At 36.7% G+C, this 18,428-nt stretch overlaps 1 protein-coding gene across 15 annotated transcripts in view; it reads left to right on the top strand.

Moving 5' to 3' along the window:
- The window catches only part of ATG10 (autophagy related 10), a 315,713-nt gene that overhangs the window by 148,635 nt on the left and 148,650 nt on the right, over positions 1-18,428 (top strand). The gene's annotated exons all lie outside the window — the stretch shown is intronic.

An 18,428-nucleotide genomic window follows, 5' to 3' on the forward strand; every position in this document is an offset into this window, starting at 1 on the left:
GGCCTACCCTAGGGGGAACATTGAACATCATTGGTTAGGAGATATTTTCTTCTATAATATTGAAAGCAGAAATTGTGGTAAAGTTAAGATCCGCTCTGAGTCAATACAGACTGTGGATCTGAAGACCACAGATACCTTCCATTGCCTGTTGACTTTTCTCCAGTGAAATCCTCCTAGGACAGCACAGACCTGTCCCCCAGCTGATTAGTACGTGACTGGAGATCTCTTTGCCTAGGCTGTCTGCATTTAACTGTTTTCTCCTATGCCCTTTAAAATATTCTGGATCTGGGTCTCATTCCTTAGGGGACTTTAACCTTGACTTGAAATTCTTGGTAAATTAAATTTTAATAAGGTGCTAATGGCTTAGTGATTTTCTGGGATATTTTCAATTTTATTTTTATCAAAATGCAAATAGCCTTCTTGTATTGTTATTGTTAGTAAGGAAATTTTTAATATATCCATGGCAAAAGCAAACAATAAAGAAATATGTAAAGAGTAAAAAAACTCCCATATGTCCTTTAACTGGAGATAGCCACTTTTAATATTTTAGTAAATATCCTTCCACACATTTTCTATCATCCAGACGCATATATATTTTTCCTTTTTTGCAATGTACAAGTCATATGTCATGGAGATCTTTCCATGTCAGTAAATGTAGAATTCCATAGTTCTTTTTAAATGGCTTCATTGCATTCCATCCTATGGATATACCATAATTTTGGAGAGCCCATACTGAAGTAAAATACTTGAATTCTAAAATAGAATTAGTGGAGATCTAATTGTTTCAACACAGTGGAAGAAAATACTAATGCTTGGAATTCTGAGCATCCTGGTAAATGGCAGAGGACACTTTTCTTGTGAAGGAAGAGCCCTTTCTCGGAACCTGTTAAATCAGCCCGATTTGGCAATCCAGTGTTAGCTCTCCCCTCCCCCACCCATATAGGACACTGCCCTGAAGTAACTCTTGCCAGTGTAATTCAGTTTGCAAGTTATTCTTGAGGGTATTGTATTTGGTAATAAGCTGAGTGCCCCTGGGTGGGCACTCAAATCCTGATTACTGCTTCATAGTTCAAATAGCCAACATCAAATCTGAGGCCAAGCATTTTAGGAAGCTTTTCAATTCATTATATATTAACTTTAAAAATGCACACGGAAATGGTGATTTTAAAGATGAATTTCCAGTTTATGCCTAACACATTGGTAGTGATTGGAAAGCATTAAAATGTGGTGTTGACAGTGTGAGGGAACTGACACTTTTTGGTTGATGTTTTAACTTCACAGAGTATAAAGATGGTCACATACTATGAACAATTTTTTCCAATTCTAGGAATTAACTTCATAAATAGAAGTCTTTTCAACATTTTTCATTTTAAACATTTTCCAAAAAATTTCAAACATGAAAAAGTTGCAGAAATTTTGCAGTCAACATCCATATTGTTATCACCTAGTTTCTACCATTAACATATGCTGTGTTTGCTTTATTTTATATCTGTCCCTTTATTCATCTATCAGTACATCTTATTTTTTGATTTAATATTTTTACTTCCAAGTAGATTACAGACAAATACCCATAGAATAATTAGAAATGTACACAGATTTACCTGCAAGTACATTCATCTCAACATTATTTATACTAGAAAGAAATGGGAACTACTGAAATGTATAACAATAATGGATTGGTTAATGATGGCACATCTCTATGATGGCATTTTTGATTCAGTAGGTCTGAAATAAGGCCTGAGAGTTTGCAGTTCTAACAAGTTCCCGAATTCTACTGTAGCTGCTGATCCAGGGATCACATTTTGAGAACCACTGCATTGATTTATGATAGAATGCTTGGCATATTTGAGATGCTGTACAGCTGAGATAGTTAGATCATTAGTTAGATCATTAATATGATATATGACAGAGTCAATATTACAATAATCTTGGTGGGATGAAAGATGCCTCAGGTTGGGTTTGGCAGAAGCAGAGCCTGGGATGGAGTTGCCTGTTCAAGTGATTTGTTAGGGATGGGCTCTTAGAAGAAAGAGAGTGACAGAAGCAGAATAAGACAAGGGATAAAAGCTAAGGAAGAATGTGGTCTCTGCTAGAAACTAACTTGGGTCTGATCCTGTGGGAAGCTACGGAGCACAAACTACACCCAGAATTAGTTCCACTTTGTGTCATTGGGATGGGTCTTTTGTACTCTGTGACAGTTATTGGCTTGTCATTCAGTCATTGGGTAAAGTGGAGGTGAAGGTAGCTTCCAAAGCCAGGTGGCTCCAGTGTTATTAATTCTGCTGTGTGTTGTTATCAGCTAACAATCAAAATAGCTAAGTGAGGATGGGTGTACTGGCCTTAAGGGAGCTAAAATGGGCATCACTAGTGTCCACTACCAAAGAGTGATGTGAAACCAACAAAATGAGATCCGCAGGGAACTATATATTTAAGTTCTGTATTTAGATGAAAGGAGGGAGACAATGCTGTTTTGGAAATGTGTTTATTTTTCATAGAAATATTTCATAGAAATACGCGATTATGTTAACATGTGTTTTAAATGAATGAATTAATTATAAAGTTTGGTTTTAACTGCTAATACAGTGAATGTCAATAGATAAAACTCTCTTAAACAGAAGCTCATTGGGATCCTCAGTGATTTTAAATGTGAAAACAGGTCCTGAGACCAAAAAGTTTGAGAACCATTGATGTAGAACAAGGAAATATTTCATTATTACATATGAAGAGCTCTGATAACTAGAACATATAATAAACATACAAGTAAGAGTTGAGAAATCATAATAAATAGAATATTTATCATAAGTAGAATTCATTCAGGCAGAGAAGCATCCCAGGGGCCATAAGTAGGCTTGCATATATTGCTATGAGGAATATTTGGGGGCTCTGGAGATGTTAAGCTGGAAGTGAAGACCTAGGAAAGTTAGTTGTCTTCAGATATCTAGAAGCCTGTTCTGTGGAAGAGAGAATAATAAGCTTACTTTGATTCTGAGGACAGAACTGGTTTGTGTTTGGAAATTATTTTAGAAATTCTCAATAATGTTTAGCGTTGTCTACAGTGAAATTGGTCAACTTGCAAAGTTGTATGCTTCCTCCCCTTTCATGATGATGTTTAGCAACAGAGTGAGTGTAGTGAGTGGTCATCAACTGAAATGCTTGGTTGCTTAAAACAGCCGGATGATGGGTGAGTGAAATGCGCTGATGGGAAGTGCGGTGGGGAAGTGGAGAAGGCATGACTCATCCAATAGGGGCAGCAGACCTGCAGCTCCAGGTGAATTTTAAAGATGAGGCAAAGATCTGGATTTTTGTGCATTGGCTTAATTAAAACAAAGCAAAACATAAACTGTGGAGGTCATGTAGACTATACTTACGGGCTGTAGGTTATCCTTAGGCCACCTCCCTATAACCTAACCTCTTTTATTATAGAAAGGAGTCCTGCACTGTAGAGAAGACTAAGCTAGGGGACCTCTGAATTCTCTTTAGACTTTAAAGCCCAAAAGTTCCATATCTCTCTGTTTCCAATTTAAAGATATTCTGCTAATAGTTGTTTCAGTTTTTTTTTTTTTTTAAATTTTGGCCATGTATAATGTGGGAAACTTGTCCTTCCTTGTTCTAACCAGAATCAGCATTCTTGATTGTAGAAAGATAGCTGGTTTCATGATTTCTTAGGAAATAAGAGTATCTACAATGGTATGCAGATAATCACAGGATTTTTAACATTTATTTATTTGTTTATTTATAGTTATTAATTCTTAAAAGATTTTATTTATTCACTTGAGAGAGAGAGAGAGAGAGCGCGCACAAGCAGGGTGAGCAGGTGAGGGAGAAACAGGCTCCTGCTGAGCAGGGAGCCCAACACGGGGCTCTGTCTCAGGACCCTGGGATCATGACCTGAGCCACCAAGGGACCCTGATGACTGGATTTTTAAAATTATTATTATTTTTTAAGATTTTATTTACTTATTTGACAGACAAAGATCACAAGTAGGCAGAGAGACAGGCAGAGAGAGAGAAGAGGAAGCAGGCTCCCTGCTGAGCAGAGAGCCTGATGCGGGACTCCATTCCAGGACCCTGGGATCATGACCTGAGCCAAAGGCAAAGGCTTTAACCCACTGAGCCACCCAGGCGCCCCTGACTGGATTTTTAAAAGCAAAGCAACATATAATGGAATATATAAGTGAAGTAGTTTGTGAGAATCATAATCACTACCTTCTTTGCATTTTTAACATGCAATTCAAAATGATAGTTAAAAGAATAAGATGGTATTCAGAAATCTAAATTTACTAGGGTGTTCTTTAGTACTGGTTTGGGAGAACAGGAATTCTTATAGTTTAATCATATTAGATAACACATTTATTGAGAGTAGTTAATATGATTTGCTTGTGACATTTCTGAATTTGTGAAATAACAACCAAGACTCTGGCAGTTTTTGAACAAAATATTTTATCAGTGACCGAAAGAAATCCATTCCCTCAATTTAAAATCTTGATATTTTCACCAGGACCCACAACTCTGGTCCTTGAAATATCTTATGTAACACTTATTTCTGTAAATGGATATTGGTGTTAATATTTCACTTTATCACCATATGATTTTTTGGATTTACCTAAATATTTTTCTTAGGTAAATTAAGATTTGATCATTTATTTAACAATGTTAAAAAACATTTAATAATTGGTCTGCTTTAACAAATATGAGTTTATTGTGAAAGTCTTTATTGAAGTCTTACTTATGTAAATTAAATAATAATTTAAGAATGAAAGTAGGAACACAAGCTGTATATGTCAATTAGACAGATATTTGATGAAAATTTGTCATTATAAACCTTTAAAATACATATGTATATTATTGCAAAATAACTGCTAAGCTTTAAAAATATTTTGTAGGATTCTAGGTTAACTCATTGGCTCATTGGCTAATAAAGACTTCAGTAACCAGTGCAGAGAAACAAGGTGATAGTTTTCTATCATGTATAGCATTAAACCACTCTTAATAAAAGGAAACAGTGAGATGGATATTCAAAATGGGCATTGACTATTAATAATCAATAGTAAAAATGACTGGTGAAGCCTCAAAGTGGAAAATATCTGAGAAATTCTTTTTCTTTTTTTTTTAAATATTTTTATTTATTTATTTGACAGACAGAGATCACAAGCAGGCAGAGAGGCGGGCAGAGAGAGAGGAAGGGAAGCAGACTCCCCGCTGAGCAGAGAGCCCGACGTGGGGCTCTATCCCAGGACCCTGAGATCATGAATCCTGAGCCGAAGGCAGAGGCTTTAACCCACTGAGCCACCCAGGCGCCCCTATCTGAGAAATTCTTACCTATAGAACTAGTTTTCTGGCTGACATTGCTTTGCATGTTTTCATTTTATCTCTGACTTCTTCATTTATGAAAATCTGAATCATTTTCATAGAATGGAGATGCCCAGACTTTGGCCTTTATTTAATCCATTTCAGGCACCTATATATATTTATTTTAAGTTGGTCAATTATTTTTTATGTTTTTGCAGTTTGGATTCTTCTGTCTAAAGTTGATTGCTAAAGTTCCATTTCTTCCTCTTGAAGAGGTATTAGAGATGGGTGTGGAGCATATTTTATTTATTCATTTACTATCTTCATTACTTTAGAGCCTCAGGTTGCACCTTCATTACATTTTTTAAAACTATGAAAATGATAGAGTCATAAAAATAGCAATAGTATGCTCCTGGAAAAAGGATTTTTGTCCTAGGGCCTCAGAGTTCACTAACTGGGACTTTCCTTAGTCCAGGGCAGGTAGAATATTATAGAGAGCCCTCAACAAAAACAACCTATCATAAATTCCCTGAAGCATAAAGCTGAGAATCAGTAACTGGAGATGATCTCAATTGCCAAAAGAACATATTCAAGAGAATGATGCTCTTCTGAGGTAACCAGGTCTTCAAATATACTCATTTGCCCTAAGGATTTTATTAAGTGGCTTCTAGGATGAGTTCTATTTTGTATGTCCAAAATAGATTCCTATGTCAAAATATCGTGGTGTTTTTTTTTTAATAATGGAATAAATGACAAGCCACAGTTCTCAGTGTTTACAGTTTTTCTGTAAAGCAACTGCTATTTTTATTTTATTTTTATTTTATTTTATTTTATTTATTTATTTTTTTTATTTAAAAGATTTTATTTATTTATTTGACAGACAGAGATCACAAGCAGGCAGAGAGGCAGGCAGAGAGAGAGAGAGGAGGAAGCAGGCTCCCTGCGGAGCAGAGAGAGAGGAGGAAGCAGGCTCCCTGCGGAGCAGAGAGCCCGATGTGGGGCTCGATCCCAGGACCCTGGGATCATGACCTGAGCTGAAGGCAGAGGCTTTAACCCACTGAGCCACCCAGGCGCCCCAACAACTGCTATTTTTAGACTAAAGTATAAACATGTTGGTAAATGTAAATGAGTAATAAGCATGATTTCCCCCAGTATTTGAAAATGTAATTATTAAAGTAATGTTAAAATGCCAGAAAAATCTTTTATTTTTAATGTGTGTAGACACAGATGGAAGCATGTATAGTAGTCACTCAGTGTTTATTTATTGATATGATTAATCTAATGTTGATAGGTAAATGAGTTTTAAAAGAAAATAACTATTAACATAGCAGACCCAATCCCACTTGTGTGTTTTCTTCAGATATTTTGAAAAAGTTAAAAGACAAAGCAAGTCTTGATTTTATTTAATTTGGAGTGTAAATATATGCCATAGAGTGATGTGCTATTTGACAGTGGCGAGTATAGGACGTTCTCAAAACCAATCAGGACTGATTAGGATTTACCACTCTAATTGTAATTAGGATTACTAATTGTAATGTGGATTATTATACTAGAGGTAGTATTTTTATGCAAATTATATTTCTTTACTATATGACAGAAGTGTTATCTTATTCTTAGAACTCATCAGAAACTACACATAAAGATGTAGCACTAAAACTGTTTGCTCTAATGAAATCTTAGGGGTGTTAAAGCAACTTAGTTTCTTTTGTGAGGCCAGAGGGTCTTACAGGGAAATGTTGCACATTCTCCTGACTCCTCTAACTTCTCTAGGTCCTTGGTACCTGAATAAGTATCACTTTGCAAAATTCAGAGAGTGTATTAAGTTCATTGAGAACCTATAACCTACATAGCTTTTAAAAGTTACTTCTACATTTGAAATTCTCTGTACTCTGTTCTCCCTGGCAGAGCAAAGTGAGAATCTGGTTTTTTGAGACAAATCAAGTTGAATCAATTCAGGTAGATAGCTAATTCCTTTTCTATTTATCAAGCTAGTAAAAAAGCTTTCATAAAGGCACCTGATACACTCATTGTATTTTAATTCAGCAGCACATTATATCAGAAAGTTTCCTTTATATATAGTTCTAATAATGTGGGTTTTTTTTTTTTAAATCAAAAGTAAGATTATTTCTAGTCGTAGATATGTACTTCAGAGAATACTGAACTGGTATTTCTGTATAAAAGTCTGACAGGCTTTCAATGTGGAATGCTTATGTTCAGTTGTAAAGCTCTAGCAGGAACCAATTGTTTCTGAGGAAGGACACCTAATGTATTACTTTAATTGTTCTAGTTACATGTTTCTCCCATTTCTTCTAATGAATTTGAGATGCTTTCCATGAAATAGCTTTAAAAAATATATTTAATGGATTGATAGACGGTTTCAAACTTTATGTGGGTCTTTTTTCATGGAGAATTTCTGAGCAGGATATCTTGATTTTATAATCAAATCTAAAATAAATGAAACTAAAACCATTATTTGGTACTTATTATCCCCCCCCCTTTTTTTTTAGCCAGTGGAAATGCCATGTGTGTAAAGGGATACATTGTCTAAATCTTAGTTAAATTGAACAGGTTAATTAAAAAAATATTTTCTGGAGTGAAAAATATGCATTAGCATAATTTCCTATTTTCCTCAAAAACAGTTTTGTCATATATATACTCTAAAGAAATTGAATGTTACAATGGAAATGTGTGATCGCATGGAAAACTATAATCTTCAGATATTTAGAGGGTTGTTTTCTGGGTAGCTTGAATGAAATTAGTTGCTTGTAGGGGTTTTTTTAATTGTCAGATAAAGATGAACTATTGTATCGAGTATTATTTTACTACAGAACCATTGCTCAGAACTAGGGACAGTCATACATGTAGATTGCTATTTATATAATAGGACTCTATAGCCCCCAATATTTCTTCCACTAGTACCTGAACTGCCTGCTATTAATGAGCCTTTATTAAAAATGCAGATGGATTATTTTGCAGGGAGAGAACAATACATTTTCAAATTGGATTAGTGGTTCTGAACCTGACTATTGATCTGGTTAGATTACTCTGATCACCACTGTGTTCTTAGAAGCATCAGTGCCTGGCATTAAAAAATGCCAAAAACTAATATAGTCTATATTTGATTTTTGTGGATTGAATTATCTAGAATTTCCTGTCTCCTAATATCTGCTGACTTAACTAAAAGTCAGCAATATTAGAATAAATATTTTATCATTATTAACTTATTGTCTATTTATTAAGTAGTACTTACAGAATGAAGTGCCAGGCATATTTGTTTAAGTTTACTTCTGAATTTCTGTGCCTAAGGGTGAATAATAGCCTTACTTTAAACTATTGGACTGTGTTAAAGGTTTCAAAGTGAAAAGCGAAGGGGAAAAAAACTCTAAGAGTAAGGCATCAAAGTGTTTTTAAGAGTTACTGTTTTTGATTGCATAAATGGGGTATGGGAACTTCATTTACGTTTTTTCATATGGTGCTTGCAGATTTACTGTTTTAGAGGTATTCTTTGCTCTTAGGACATTCTTAGTCTTTTGTATTTGTGATAAGCATTGAGAAGTCACATCCAGTTCTAGCTGACCCCAAAGAAGCCTTTGGATACAGAGTATAGGTTTGTCTCAGCTATAGTTTAGAATGGATTGGGAAGAGTAGGAAGGCTGTCAAGCCAGCAGTGTTATATAAAGAACATCCAGGTGGATGCCTGAAAGAATGCCTTCTTTGGCTCATGGGTCAGAGGGTATAGCATCCTGGCTGATTAAATGTGGTCTCTATACTCTTGTTGCTCGTCCCTTGCTTATTTTGAAGGAAAAGTAAAGTAGCTGTAATTTGAAAGGGACGATTCTCAGATGAGATAGTTAACACGACCACTGACTAATCTGAAGTGACGTTATTAATGCTTTTTTTCCAATAATTATTTATTAAATAGTTCGCTTTCAACCTCCCTTCAGGTCTGTTAGATGTGAAACAAAAGGGAAAAAATACATGATGATCTCAAATTATGAAATTCTCCTGTTTATAAACCTCCTTATTTTCAGCTGTATTCACTTTTCTCCCTCTGAATGTGCTCTGTACACGCTTTTTGTCTCAAGACCCTCGAAGATACCAGTTGCTTTTTTATTTCTCTTACCTTCTTTCTTAGTCTTGACCTTGCCGTCTCAGTAATGCCCACAATACCTAAGTTCCATGGTCCTGTACCTTTACACCATCCTTAGGTTGCCACTTTTTAGTCTCTTCTATAATCCTATCTCGCCTCTTTCCTTCACTACCTGATTTCTTGAATAAGTAATCTATAATCCCTTCCTTCTTGTCACTCCTTTCAACTTCAACTCTTTTTCTGTTGACATCTATCAAAATCAAGCTATGGACATTGACTTATTCTAAGTTACTAGTTACCTTGTAATCACCACATCTAGTGTGACCAGGTTACAACATTTGACATGATTGATTAAGCCCATTCTTCTTAAATTTTCTATCCGTTTTGCCTCTGGGACACTGGTGACAAATGATTGTTTTTATTCTAACAGGTTATTTTCATTATTTCTCTGTGGCTAATATCTTCCCTGAATCAGAGTCCATGGGGGAGTGTTGAAGGTCACCTCATGCAAACAAAGATGAATCCAGAGGGCAAGGGTGGGGCTGGAAATGAGAAACCATATCAGTAGTCACGACTGTAGAGCAGCTCATCAGGATCTTGGGCAATTACCTCAAATAAAGCTGAAGTGCCCATAGCTTTTCAGTTTGACAGCTGGCATCCTGACAAGTCAGACTGACTTAAAAACACATGGTTGGAATCTGGCAGTGAGAAACTGGAGGGCTGGAATTCCATCTGTCCCTCTGTCCCTCTGGCTGCCTTATGAACCCATCGACCAATCTTTGTTTCTACACTGACTCTCAATACTTAGGAAAGAGGCTGTAGCATATGCTGAGCATTCTTGAAGTGTGATTCTAACTTCCAAAAATGCTTTTCCAAGTCATACTCACTTGGTGGCACAAGGTGTTGTAATTAACCTGCCAGGAGGAGTCTAGTATCTTTTTTTTTTTTTTTTTTAACTGCTTATTACATCTTGGTTTCTTGGGAATGGCTGTAGGAGAGCTACATGGTGGTAAGTATAGAAGGCAGTGGTGGGAAGCAAGAGGGGCTGTGCACTAAAAGTAATTTTGGATGGAACGTGAGAATGTTAAGACTTTAAATTGGTTTGAGAAGTAGTTGAGTTTTTAGCATGGTTTGTCTAAATCTCCCCTTCTGAGGAGTAGTAGGCTGTCCATGTTAGGGCATTTACCAGGTTGTTGGTGTGTTGTTAGGTTCCTGAATTTGGGATTTCCATTCAAGTTAGTAAGGAGTACAGATCAAGTCAGAGCCTGTTAAGGAAAGCTGAGGTTGAAGTACCAGGAAGCTCAGTACAAACGTGGACCGCCTCCTCCCCACCCCATTCCCCTCCACCCACTCAGAGTAAAGGGAATGATGGTGTCATGGGTTTCAAATTCGGCATAGATGAGACTGCAGTGAGGTTAGGTGGCAAAAAATAGGAGAAGGACCTGAGTGACTGCCACAACCAATTTGGAGTGTGCGGGATCTTCTTCGCATTTCATGGATGAATGGCTTCGAGTATGTCAGACAAGTTTAAGGGGTGAGGCAGAGTGGAGAGGTAGTGTGAATATGTGGGAGGGAGAATCAGATGAGGCCTATAATTTGAATGCTTTCTCTTAGCTCTGGTCCTTGTCCGTGTTCCTTGTTTTAGTCTCTTGCTTACTTGAGGTATCTGGTGAGTCTTTCTGGATGTTCTGTGGCTGTTGCAGATATGGCTGGTAGCTGGGGTTATTTATAACTTTGATCAGAGGTGATGGGAAGCAGCTGAGTGGAAGCTGTGGTGTCTAGTGTTATCTCCCCTAATCGACTGCTGGCTCCTTGAGGACAGGATCCACAGCTTACTTAATTTAGAGCACTTTCTCAGGGCCTCATTTTGAATGAGGGGTATACCAGAGGTATTATAAAGAACAACCTATAGAAAGTTTTATTCTATAGAAGAGCTTTTTGTGAAAATATGCAATGTGGCGTTATTGCTGTATGATAGGCATTTTATGAAATAATGAAGAAAAAAAACGAGAATATACTTGTCTGAAATCAGTTGTTTATGGAGGCTCCAAGGTATAATAACATGAAATTTCAATTGCCATATATCCCAAAGGACCAAAAATGTCCTATTTGACAGATCTTTTTTTTTTTTTTTTTTAAAGTTTATACAGTTTCCACACTGGAGCTTTTACATATGATTGGTAGTTTAGTGTTCTTTTTAAAAATAATAAACAAATGAATGTTTCAGGAAACCTGTGATAGACTGAATCAGGTGGAACTGATTTAATGTTATGGATAATTACATAATTAGTGCTGTAAAAAATAAACCATACTATCTACTTGATGGACTGGAGCTGCTGAAGGAGGTGTGTAATTATACAATCAGCATCCTCCTCCTATGCTGATTCTAGGTAATCCTTTTTCTGTCTTGTCTGAGAAGGGACTTCCTGTCTTGTGTTGTATTTCCTGATGTTATTTAAGTGAACAAAGCTGAACACTGAATAGATTCCAGTCCCTTGATAAGTCTCTTCATGTTCTTTTTCTATGTGAGAGCATCCTCTGAGACCAGTGGCTTTCCAACTTTTTGATATAAACCCACAACAAGAAATACATTTTGCAGCAGGATCCAGTACACTCCACATACACATGCTTGAAACTGAGATTTCTGAAATCATTTGTTTTTATATAACCTGCTTTACTAATCTATTCTGTAGTATTTAATTAAAAAAAATGCTGGTTGAGGCCCACTACTTGATTTCAGAACCTGCTAATGGCTTATGACTCTTACTTGGAAAATACTTCCTAGACTTTTGGTGATTGCTAATGTTAGTCGAAAGGATTCTGAGAGTAGTCTAACTAGGCTGTCATGGGCTTTGGGTAGCAGGTGGCATAGCATGGTTGATAGAGCAAGGGCTTTGGAGTTGGGCAAATTTGGTTTTAAATCCCAACTTCCCTTCATTTTAACTGTGTACTTTGAACATGTTACTGAACCTTTTTGAGCCTCAAATCCCTCGTCTGTAAACCTGGGCCCCAAATACTTAAGGGCGTCAGGAGATGGGGAATCAGAGGCTGTGCCTACGTGGGGTTGATGTGTGCATTAAAGGATGTCATGGAAGAAACACCTGGCCAGTCCTGTGAAAGTAAAACACATGTTGCGGGCAGTCTTCATAACATTTATATTCCTTTCCCTGCTCTTTTTCAACATTGGATGTGGCCGCAGTAGAAGGGTGTGGAAGCAGTCCCTGCCTCACAGGGTGGTTTGTGAGGATCAGATAGGGTGATGGGTGCAAAGATAAGAAATGTTAATTTTTATTAGTGCATCTTAAGGCAGCTTTAATGTTTCAGAGTAAATGTGTGCAAGGGGGATTAAGTCCTACAATGGTTAATTGACAATAGTGGAAAACACAACTGGTTCTGAAATTCTGTGTTGTGACTGTTAGCAGCGAGGATTGTTTTGAGATACAGTGGTGTTGCATGTTGATATTGGAGAGCTGCTACCAAAACTGCCGAAGAATGATTTATGATAGTGCCTCTTACAAATTGCTACATACAAGTTGTTCCATTTTGCATTGTATGTAGAATTTAAAGAAACTTAAAAATTATTCAACAAAGGATTTTGCTTCATTAAGACCTGGAAAATGAACATCGGGAAAACAACTAATTACTTATTGTATAATATTTGTCAGGCTTTCTTTATCTTAACTGGAAACAGTGTAATAAATGTAATTGTGAGGCTTAAAAAAAAATGTAACCTCCATCTGACTGTGTGAAATCTTGAGGGGAGAATTATCATTGTACAATTGTACAATGTTGTTAGAAAACCCCCTCCTTTTCTTTCAATGTGTTATAGTTCTTACTACTTCTGAAATCGTTCATGACTTTGAAGTGCTGTTTCACTAATTCCAATTTTTAACTTTCTTGCCTCAAAGGAAATTTCTCAGTTTTTATGCTGTCTGTGCTCCTCTCTTCCATGCATCTTTCCTCTGGTGTTCTACAGATACTGTGGTTATTTAGTGGTAACCTGGGCTTTGTTGGTCATGAGAAGGGATATAAATCAGCTAAGGCAAGTATGAAGCAATGGCCAACTACAATGCATCTTTTCCATCTCTTGTTTTCCACGATGTCCAATCTCTGCTTGCTCTGAAATTTTTAGTGATATGTTGACTGATTGCACTTAATTTCTGTGCTTTTTCTGTGTTTTCAGCCCCTTCAATCAGGTTAAGAAATCCCTTACCGCTTGTGTTACGTTCAGCTCACCCTTACTGACAGTCATGAGAAAAGGCCTGGCTCCTTTAAGACAGAAGCACCTTTTTCTCTGCCAGAAAGCTCATTGTAAAACTGAAGGGCTTAACCAAAAAGGGCTTTAATGTAAATTGAATATTGATAGAGAAAGGAGGTTAATTGGCCTTAGTAACTTGGTTGCTAAGGAAGCATTTTCCTGATTGGGAGGAAACTCTCCTGGGTGTTGTGCATCTTGTTGTGGACCTAAGATGCTTTGTTTTATCTCTTGCTTTCTGTGTCTGAGTTGGAAAAGGAAAGAGCAGAAAGCTATCATAGGAATGAAAAGCTGTGGGAAGCAGATGGTTGCTCTCTCTTAGCTACAGAAAGAGAGAGCTAAATACTGACTAGCAACAAGCCAATGCCAGCAAGGACTCTTTGTTTAAGGCAGACAGTTGGAAATACCATGAGGGCTAGATATAAAGAACTTGCATAGGAGAACATAGAGATGCTGGACTAGGGTTTTATCAGTTCCTGAAAACATGCAGGTGAGAGAAATTAAAGGATATTGTGAGTGGATATCCAACAACCACATTAAATAATAAGGTTACATGTTTTCAGTGTGGTCGAGGTTATTAAGAGAAGTTATTCAGCTTGTATTTAGTTTGTATTTTGAAGGTTTTATACTATATTATATATGAAATTTAGTAGATTTAGATGTCAAACACCTTAATAAGGAATGTTTAGTTGCAGACATCTCTTTATGTTATCATATAGTTTATTGCTTAGTGTAATAAAAGTAAACTTGGAGTACATAAATTAAAGATTTTCAGGGAAATAATTTTTTTTCCAAAACAAAAATGTCTTGAATATTGACTAATTCATATATGCTAAGCTCTCTGACTATCTTTTAAGTGATTTGTGAAATATTATTTCCACATACTAAATGGTATTTCACTAACCTCAGGGAATTAGTGCCTATATTTTAGTTAATTTCACTTTTTTTTCATTCACTGCTTGATTCAACAAATATTTTTGAGCATCTGTTGAGCATCAGGTGTTATCTTAAAGGGTATCAAAAGAAATAAAGCTCTCGTAGGAAGAGTGCTTTAGGAGAGTGTTTGAAAAACTCTCAGGAGAGTTTGGAAAACAAAAGTAGTTTGGTGTCATTTTATAGCCTGTTCTGGCTTTTCTAGGTCTTTTTTCATTGTTGGCATTGAATATTACTATTTGTACTGAGTATCATTATTTAGTTTTTTATGACACTTTTAAATTGTGAAATTCTTTTCAACGGTGTTATTTGGATTTATTTATTTGTTTGTTTGTTTGTTTATTTTATACAATAGACCTAAAGAGACCACTAGAAGTTCTTGGTCCCTCCTGGGGTGCTCCTTGATAATCTCTCTGGAATTTACTTGTTTTTCCTGGCCATATAGTTCTTGTACTCTGAGTGTGATAGGAGGAAAAACAAAACATGGTGATCCGTTTGAGGGCCTCTGATCATAATGATATTCTCAGAGAAGCTCATTTACCATGGAACTACTTAAGTATAACCAGAAGGGTTGGTAAATATATGCGTGGTCATCAGTGATGACTCTCACCGCTGCAAGGCGAGACAGCGTGATCAAGTAAAACACGCTGGTAGACTAATAGACTAAATTGGATCCCCTCAATGTGATAGGAATAAACTAACATATTAAATATATGGAGAGTGCTCATTGATTGCCTTCCTTTGTAATATGAAAGTACCGGTACTTTCTGACAGTTAAAAGATTTGTATGCTAAGTCCACGTTTTCTTTTTTCTTTCTTTTGTTTTTTAAAGATTTTATTTATTTGACAGACAGAGATCACAGGTAGGCAGAGAGGCAGAGAGAGGAGGGGAAGCAGGCTCCCTGCTGAGCAGAGAGCCAAGGGGGGGGGGGGGGGGCTCTATCCCAGGACACCACGACCTGAGCCAAAGGCAGAGGCTTTAACCCACTGAGCCATCCAGGCACCCCTAAGTCCACATTTTCAGATTTATCTGCTCCCTAAGTCAAATCTAGCTTCACAGTCTCTTGGTTTAGGATTCTTATATCCTTTGTAACTTGGATTGTCTCTCGGAGATGTGAGGTTTAGTTAACGAATGGGGTCTTCAGGAGAAAGGAGAGCAACAGATACAAAGTTCAGTGTTAAGGGCGCCTGGGTGGCTCGGTGGGTTAAAGCCTCTGCCTTTGGCTCAGGTCATGATCTGGAGGTCCTGGGATCGAGCCCTGCATCGGGCTCTCTGCTTAGCAGGGAGCCTGCTTCCTCCTCTCTCTTTGCCTGCCTCTCTGCCTACTTGTGATCTCTCTCTGTCAAATAAATAAAATCTTAAAAAAAAAAAAGCCTAAAAAAAAAGTTCAGTGTTAAAAGATAAATATTTTGTGGATTTTAAGCAAAATGATGAATAATGAGAGAGCACAATGAGAGAAACTGACATGCCAAAATTTAGTGGCCCTTTGGATGTCACATTTATTTTAACTCAGTATTCATTACCTTGTAATAAGTGTATTGTTTATTTATTTATTTTTTTCGTACCTGTGAGAGAGACTGCACTGAGCTGAGATTAAAAAAATTTTTTGAGAACTCAACTGCTTCTATTAAGATGAAGCTCGGCTAGTAAACTCATTAAGTAAGGACCCTAGGCAGTTCTCTAGTGTCGAGACTGAAAGCACAGTATTGCAGACATCTTTGCATCACCGTCATGAATGACCTTGAAGGAAGCCAGCACTTCATAAAGCAAAATCCTCTCTGTGGCACTTCGTTCTGATTTGATTGATGCTTTAGAAAAAGCTGTAAGATTTTCTTTTCTTTATAGTGTAGGGCCTATACTCCTTATACTTCATAGATTTTTGCACTTGTCTGGAGTATTTTGTTGGCAGGTTCTTACAGGTTCTGATCTTTCACTGACTGTAATACAGGTAAGCAGTGAAGACTCTCTCCTTTGATCAATTATTATTAGGGAGTGAGGTCTTGGTGCATTGGGATCATAGTTTTTACGAATGGAAAAATACTGACTTTCTAACTTGAGTGTAATACAGTCATTTTTCTTCCATCATAATCTTTCCAAGCATCTCAGTTGGTCACAGGGTCTTTAATACTGACATTTCATGATTTATATTATTCAAAGGATATACATTTCTGTCTAGCCACTATCCACTCTGCTTTCTTAGATTGATAGTTCCCCTCCTTTTAGTTTTTACCTTAATGTTCAGTGAAGGTTTAGTGTACATTTTTATATCCAAAGAAGAGGACACCAGAAATCTCGGAAGATAAAATGATTATTTTACCTCTTTGGAGTTAACTTGGTCATCTCCTGTGGAAGACGTTATAAGTAAGGAGTAATCATTCGTCTTCTCTGAGCACTGCTGTAGGAACATCAGGGGGAAATTCTTTAACATTTTGGCTCTGGAAGATGTGTAAAAAGGCTATATGGAGACCCTTGGGTCTCGGTGTTTAGAAGTTCCTATATGCATTACAGTGAGGTGGGGGTGGAGGTGGCGCCAGGGCCGGGTCCAGACTGATGTAACTGCAGAGACCCTGTAGAGCCTCGTCCGCTCTACCAGCGAGCCCTGACAGCCCGGCAGCCCGTCACTCCAAACCTCAGTGCCTCACTTAACCCCTTTGGGATCTGAATTTGCTATTCCTGACCCATTTCTGCTAACTCGACACTGAATTTTGCATCTTGATTGGCCCACCTTTTTGCTTTTCCTTCTACTTGGTCCTGTATGAATCTCCAGCTGTTTCTGCCTGTACCCTTGTAATTTGATTCAAATTCCTGGCATCTCTTCCTTTGTTTTGCAGTTTGGTTTCATCCTGTATGGTTCTATCTGAACTAAGCTGGTCATTTGGGCTTTTTTGGGATAGACTTCCAGTCCTAATCATTAAACTTCTGTCTTATGAAAATAAAAGGATAAAATCAGACTTTTTTTTTTCTAGGCCCCTTGACCATAGCAATCCTTATCTCCTGGAATTCAGTGAAGTGACTGTATGAGAAATTTTGAAGAAGGTAGTAAAAATATGAGAAGTGTAATTTAGGAACACCTAAATACCTATTCTCTTAGATCTTCTCATTCGTTGAACCCAGAAATAGCTCAGTAAACAGGTACTTAGCCAGGCTGAGTTTGTTTGTTTTTCTTCAATTACTTGATTAACGTCATGTCTCATGGGCAGCTTCATTTTGAAGACCCTCTTGAGAGGGTTTGAACATCCTTAATTTATTCTAAATCCCTTATATAATATATTTTCTGACTGATGGACATCTAGATTTCTTTTAGAAGTATATTGTCAATGCATTGAGGCAGAGTTTCAGCCTTTTATCCAGCTGTTAGTAACTTTTCATTCTTTTTTTAACCAAACTGCTGAAATGATTAGAAATCCACTTACTTTCATGAAATAGAAAGCAAATCAGTAAATGTGGAAGACTGAGGTTTTAGTAAACAGATATATTTGTAATTTTTCCAGATAGTCACAATGAAAGTTTTCTTCAAAACTGATTTTATAAACTAGGTGTATAAACAGTTACAGCAGAAAATTAAAAATTATTAATGGCACACATAGAATAAAGAATTGCAGTGGGTACTCACTAAATTTCTAACAAACTGTTGCTCTATTAAGATTGTAAAGTAACAACGGATATTTGCAAAAATTTGTTAAAAAATTCTTTTAGAAAAGGTTTTGTAGCTTTGTTCAAAAGTTATATTAAAGGACTATTGTACTTCATATTAGGCCCTCAAATGCATTTAAAATGTCAGAATATTTTAATTTTATTTGTGAATTGGTTGTTCATTGATTATAATATGCATTTTGGGATAATAATGAATTAAAGTTGGTA

The sequence above is a fragment of the Lutra lutra genome, chromosome 5 (genome assembly GCF_902655055.1).
Source record: "Lutra lutra chromosome 5, mLutLut1.2, whole genome shotgun sequence".
Classification (NCBI taxonomy): domain Eukaryota; kingdom Metazoa; phylum Chordata; class Mammalia; order Carnivora; family Mustelidae; genus Lutra; species Lutra lutra.